We start from the raw sequence: 6,154 nt of genomic DNA, 5'->3' as shown, positions 1-6,154 counted from the left end.
AAGATTTTAAAAGGGACAGACAGAGTAAACGTGGATAGGCTTTTTCAATTAAGAAAGGGGGAGATTCAAACTAGAGGACATGGTTTAAGATTGAAGGGGGAAAATTATAAGGGGAACATGAGGGGAAATTTCTTTACGCAAAGGGTGATAGGGATGTGAAATGAGCTTACGGCAGACGTGGTCGAGGCGGGATCATTGGTTACATTTAAGGAAAGACTGGATCGTTACATGGATAGGAGGGGACTAGAGGGGTATGGACCGGGTGCTGGTCAGTGGGACTAGGAGGGTGGGGATTTGTTACGGCATGGACTAGTAGGGCCGAACTGGCCTCTTCTGTGCTGTAAGTGGTTATATGGTTATATGGTTAATATCAACACCTTTAGAGTTAGGATATATTGAAAAATGAGTTCTTCCCCACCAGACTTGCAGGACTAACTGTCGGGATTGGATTCATTTCGATTTGACATTTTAGCACTGCAGATTCAAGTGAAGTGTTCTTATATCATATTTTGAAAAAGATTATCCTCCACATTATATCTAAATCAAACATATTATCTTGTAAAATTGTTTGTTTTGAATAATTACGGTGAAGCAATTTTAATTATTGCAAAGAATTGTCTTATTGCATTTAACCCTCATTTTCTTTGTGTTTCAAATGACAGGGAATAAAGTCCATCTGCCTGAAAATACATCTTTGGTTGTTGAGGTTCAACATACAATAGCGATAAGTGCATTGTATTCTGAACCTGAAATACATTCATTGACTTCATTGAAAGTGGATTTTGAAAGCAGAAGACAACCTGCTGCATTCTACATTGTGTTTCCTACTGTGAATAAACAGTCTTGGTGTTGAGGCCAGGTCTTCGAGTTTGCTGATGAATTTTGAGAGGATGATGGTGTTGAATGCCATCCTGACGTATGCCCAGGTGTTCCAGGGCTTGTGTGGAGCCAGTGAGATGGCATCTGCCTGTTGCTGCAAATGAAACTGAATTGGTTCAAAATCTTATATTAATGATATGGTTTTCTGACCTGGGTGATGATTGTCAATCTGAGTCACATAAGAAAGATGTTTTAAATAAATGTTTAAAAATGATTTGAAGTTGAATTCTGTAAAAAAAGCAGATTAAACTATAAACTTTTAAGATTTTTATAAAATCTTAATATTTTCATGTCTTACAAGACCCTGAGGAGGAGCAATGAAAGATACGTCTCTGCTGTTCTCGGACCCTCACATCCTGAGGTGCAGAAGGAACGACGATGAAGAAATGAGGAGCATCGAAGTGGAAAGTGGAAACCTTTAAAGTGCTGTAATTGAAAATACAGATGACTGTAGATCTCCTGCAATCTCAATTGCATGATATGATCATTAAAATATAAAGGTGTGAAATTTCAGCTGGCCATTCAGTTCAACAGTTTCATTCAGCAGGGGTCACAGCTGCTGATCCAAGTGTCATGGAGCTCACGCCGACTGAACACCACTTGAGGGGACTGTACATTATTCGCAGAAAATGTAGACAAGATTAATATGCAACTGATGGGAAACCTTTCACACCAGGGTGCCAACACATAAACACAATCAAAAATATCACCTCAGGCATCAATGAACATAAATTCCTGAATCCTGAAGGAAATAGGCTGCTGTCGTGCTGTCATTTCTTGAATTCGAGGTGGTGACTTCATCGCTGAAGTCAAGCCAGCTTGATGGTTGCACTGGGGGAATGGTCGGGATGAAATGTGAAAGTGAGAGTTTGTGTGTTCAGTGGCCGGCAACAGCTGTGAAATCTTTGTCGGCTGACAGAGCTGAGTCTGGACACGCCACCTTCTGAGTCGCTGAAGGTCACGGCTGCCTGCAGCCTTTTCCTCATTGTTTTTTTTAAAAGGTAGACAATACTGCATGGTAACAGGCCCTTTTGGCCCAGGAGCCCGGGCTGCTCAATTACCTAGACCCCCTGAATGATGGAAGGAAACCCACGCAGACACAAGGAGAAGGTACCAACCCCAAACAGACGACACCAGCTTCAGACTCTGGTCACTGGCGTTCTAACAGCGTTGTGCTAACTGCTATCCTAATACATTTCTTTGCAGATCCATCATTTGAATTTTGAGATCGTTTTGGACTCTTTAACTACTCAGGAGCTGAGGATTTGTGTCATGGTGAAATGTTTTTTTTTACAACCATAGCTAAGTTGATTCTGGCAGGCCTCTAGAATTATTTGTCAATAGCCTTGGAAGCAAATCACATTTCCATGGACCATGAACGGCAATATTTCAAAAGGGTTCAATTCTTACTTATTGTCAAATTGGATTATTAATTATATTAGGGTAATTGCTTATATGTTCCTGTATATAAATGTCAAGCAGATCAGATCACATATAGATAGTCCAAAAGGGAATAGGCCACTCCTGAACTTGCATGACAAATGAGCCTGGCCAAGTGATCACAGTTTCAGTGGAAGAGCATTCTGGAAATAGTTATCACAGTTTGTACATCTCCAGATATTCAAGGATCAAGATAATCTGAGAATTTGGGGGAGAATATTAAATTGGGGGAGGGCAAATTATGACATTATTAGGCTGGAGCTGGGAGAGCTAAATGGGAGGAACTGTTGTCAGGCAAGTCCACAACTGACATGTGAGAGTTGTTTAAGAATCAGCTAATTCAGATCCAGGCAAAGCACGTTCCAGTAAAGGAGGAGAACAGGATTGAAAGGGAAGGGAACCTTGGATGGAGAGAGAGCTCATGAATCAAGTCAAAAAGGATTAGGAAGCACATGTATGGTTTAGGAAGGTAAAATCGAACAAGGCCCTGGAGGAATATTACACCTCAAGCAGGGCATTAGGATGGCCAAAAAGGGCCATGAAATGTCATTAGTGAGTAGGATGAAGGAGAATCCCAATCCCAAGGCATTTTATACACATTAAAAACAAGAGGATGACTCAAGAAAGGTCAGGACCTCTCAAGGACAAAGGAGTGGATTTATGCTTGGAACCGGAGGGTGGGTGTGGTACGAAATGCTGAAAGGGTGCAAAGGGGAAGGACCTTGGTGGAACTGCCAGAAGTGGTGGAGGATGCAAAGGTCGGTGAAGTGAAAAGTGAGGACCAAGAAAAATTAATAGCTGGTCCATCTGGTGAGAATGGTTTGAGAGCAAATGTGTTGCAAATGGAGGAAATGTGTGCGAGGGCTCCATCAACTAAATCCAAAATGGTGGCCTGCTGGAGTCACTGTAATGGTAGTGCTGCCGCTGGTGCAGACCGATGGGGAGCAAGGAGCAGAGATACAGCACTCCCACAGGGTCCAACCACCCTGTCAACTGCCTTCAGCTCCACACAGGCTTTGAACAGCCCGTTAAAGGAGCCAATGGTAGCTTCATTTAAAATCCTGTGACCGCGGGGTCTGCACCCAAGATGGCGGCACCTATAGCCAGCACCTATAGCCGGCAGTGGCCACTCTAGGGGACTGGAGGACTGGAGCAGGGCACCATAAAATGGGGAGACCATCCCCATCTGAGAAGGAGAAGCTGGGGAGATGACCCACGGGATGGTGACCATGGCGGCGGACCACTGAGGGGACTCTGCGACTGAAAGACCCATGCATGTGGTGGGCTGATGGCAACTCAATGAACCCACGGGGTTTGTGGGCTGCTGGAGACCACTGTCGGAGACTCACACCGGGCTGTGGACTGCTGGAGACTGGCTTGAAATTGGCTGAAGGGATACCAGGTATTGGAACTGGGATGTGAAGGTCTGCCAAAGGCACTGAGGGATTCCTGATCATGTTGGAGGTTTGAATATGGAGCTCGATGGCCAATGGTTTGGACTGGACTCTGGAGGCTGCGGAATCGCTGGAGGTGAATCCACCGACACGGTGACTCTTGGGGGGGGGGGGGGTCCTCTCTTTTGCTTCTCTCTCTCTGACTGTAAGAACTGCTTCAGGCAATTTCTGCCGATGGTAAATCTGTCTACCTTACAGCAAAAAAGCAATTTCATGTAATATGACCCTGTTTTATTACAATGACAAGAAATTGCATCTCGAATCATGAACTATGGCAGAGGGGAATCCATGTTTCATTTGAAATATGAGAAACTGGAATGCTTCGTGTTTTGTACATCAATGGAAAGTGATGCATTTCCTGTGGGGTTAGAAGAGAATTACCTTGGAGTTGGGGGGGGGGGGTGGTGGCCACGTGAAGGTCTTGGACAGACACGTTTTGGTTGAGCTCTCCATGTACTAAATAGATGATCAAAACTGGAAAAATCAAGATTTTCTTCCTCAAAAACTGGATAAAACCAGCACGAAGAAGCCGAGAATAAAGATAGAAGAAGCTCCTATTCAACTGGGAACTTCGAGTGAAAGTCCGAAAGGAAATGGGTGTAAAAATGGTGATGGGACCAGCAGAACCAGGTAAAACTGGAGAGTTGGGTCAAAAACTGAGCATTGTCCTGGAAAAAGTGGAAAATTTGAGTAACCAATTCATAAATGTTGAAAAAGTGATGAGAAATATAATGGAGAAAACGACCAAAAGAGGTTGTGGAAGATCTGATGGAGAGAATGGGTCGAGCAGAGAATGAACTGATGAAAATGGATGAAAAACCTGAGGCTTTGGGGAAAAAGGCCAAAGAATGAGAGTCGGATAAACGAGGACTGCTTATCAACATTTACCGTATGGAGAACTTCAATCGATGGAATAAAGTCTGAATTATTGGACGAAAGGAAGGAATTGAGGGAAGAGACCTGGTGAACCTTTTACAAAAATGGATCCCACCATTGGGAGAAGACAAATTTGGTGTAAAACTGCACAACGAACACTTGGACCCAGAAGGGCCGGCGACCAGAGACCAAGACCAGTTCTGGAGAGCCTTTTAAACTACTGAGAATAGGAGGTAACTCTGGGAGCAGCGTATGATTTCTCTCAATAGAATGATGGCCCGCCCAAGGATGATTATGAAAAAGGACTATTTTCTCAAGATTTTAGCCCAAACTTGATTAAACAAAGAAAAGAATTTGAAAATGTGAAAAGACAACTATGTACTAAAAACTTTAAATACTCAATGATAAACCCCATGACTTTGAGGGTCGAAGTAGCGGAAGGGAACCAACGATTTTTCAAGACCAAGAACGAGGTGGAAGATTTTCTTCAAAGTAGATAAAGAAACTAAATAGATCAAGGTTGCCAAGGGAGAAGATGATGAAAATATTTTTAATGGAACTAAATAACTACATATTAGGAAAAGATCAGGTATATCACTGAGGACACCATTATGTAAAAATGTACGACTGCCCATGAATCTGGGTAACAAAATATTGAATTCATGGTATGACAAAGGAATAAGATATATTGATGATTGTTATATGGAAGGATCTCTTATGTCTTTTGAACAATTAAGAAAGAGAATGGAGTAGCTAATGGGACATTCTTCTGCTTTTTCCAGTTAAGATTGTTCCAGAGAAAGATGTGGAGCAAACTTGGCCCCACCTGAAATTAGTGAGATGGAACGAACAATTTGGCTGGGGAACATGCCTAAATTTATAACTGAGGAATACTTTGCTCTCCAAAATGAAAGTGCAAAACTAGGTTTACAGAGATCAAGAGAGAGATGGGAGTTGGATTTAAGAGTTATAATAATGGAAAGATGCTGGTCAAATTGGTGTTTGGACAGCATGACGTCAATTATAAATGCAAGATACGGATTAGTACAATATAATGTTCTACACCAATTATACCTCACACCACAGAAATGACAAAAATCAAAATCTGAAATATCGGAGAGGTGCTTTAGATGTGGAACAAAAATAGTAACGTTTGTTCATGCTACTTGGTCGTGTGTAAAGGTGAGATCTTTCTCTCAGGAGATTACTGAAATATTAACAAGGATAAACAGGGGCGGCCTTCGCGAATGACCTGGAGCTTTATCTTTTCACATTTTAAACTGTGTAATCTTTGCTGTGTAATGCATAATTGGTGCATAAAATTATATTGTACCAATCTATATCTGACATTAATAAATGATGTCATAATATCAGGGCACAGTTTTGACCAATATTGTTCTTGAATACTTTTTCTCAAGTCATAATTATTTTAATTAAAAAAAAAATATAGACATACAGCATGGTGACAGGCCCTTTTGGTCCTCGAGCCTGTGCCGCCCAAATAC

At 42.0% G+C, this 6,154-nt stretch overlaps 1 long non-coding RNA gene across 1 annotated transcript; it reads right to left on the bottom strand.

Moving 5' to 3' along the window:
* Nucleotides 1-1,133: 1,133 nt before the first annotated feature.
* Nucleotides 1,134-1,667, bottom strand: LOC138739745 (uncharacterized). Its single transcript, XR_011342384.1, has 2 exons — nt 1,590-1,667; nt 1,134-1,305 (listed from the first exon to the last, which is right to left on the bottom strand). It is a non-coding gene; the product is annotated as an uncharacterized lncRNA (long non-coding RNA).
* Nucleotides 1,668-6,154: the final 4,487 nt, after the last annotated feature.

Source organism: Narcine bancroftii, chromosome 7, assembly GCF_036971445.1.
Source record: "Narcine bancroftii isolate sNarBan1 chromosome 7, sNarBan1.hap1, whole genome shotgun sequence".
Lineage (NCBI taxonomy): Eukaryota > Metazoa > Chordata > Chondrichthyes > Torpediniformes > Narcinidae > Narcine > Narcine bancroftii.
The sequence above is the reverse complement of the archived record's forward strand: the minus strand, read 5'-3'. Positions and strand labels throughout refer to the sequence as shown.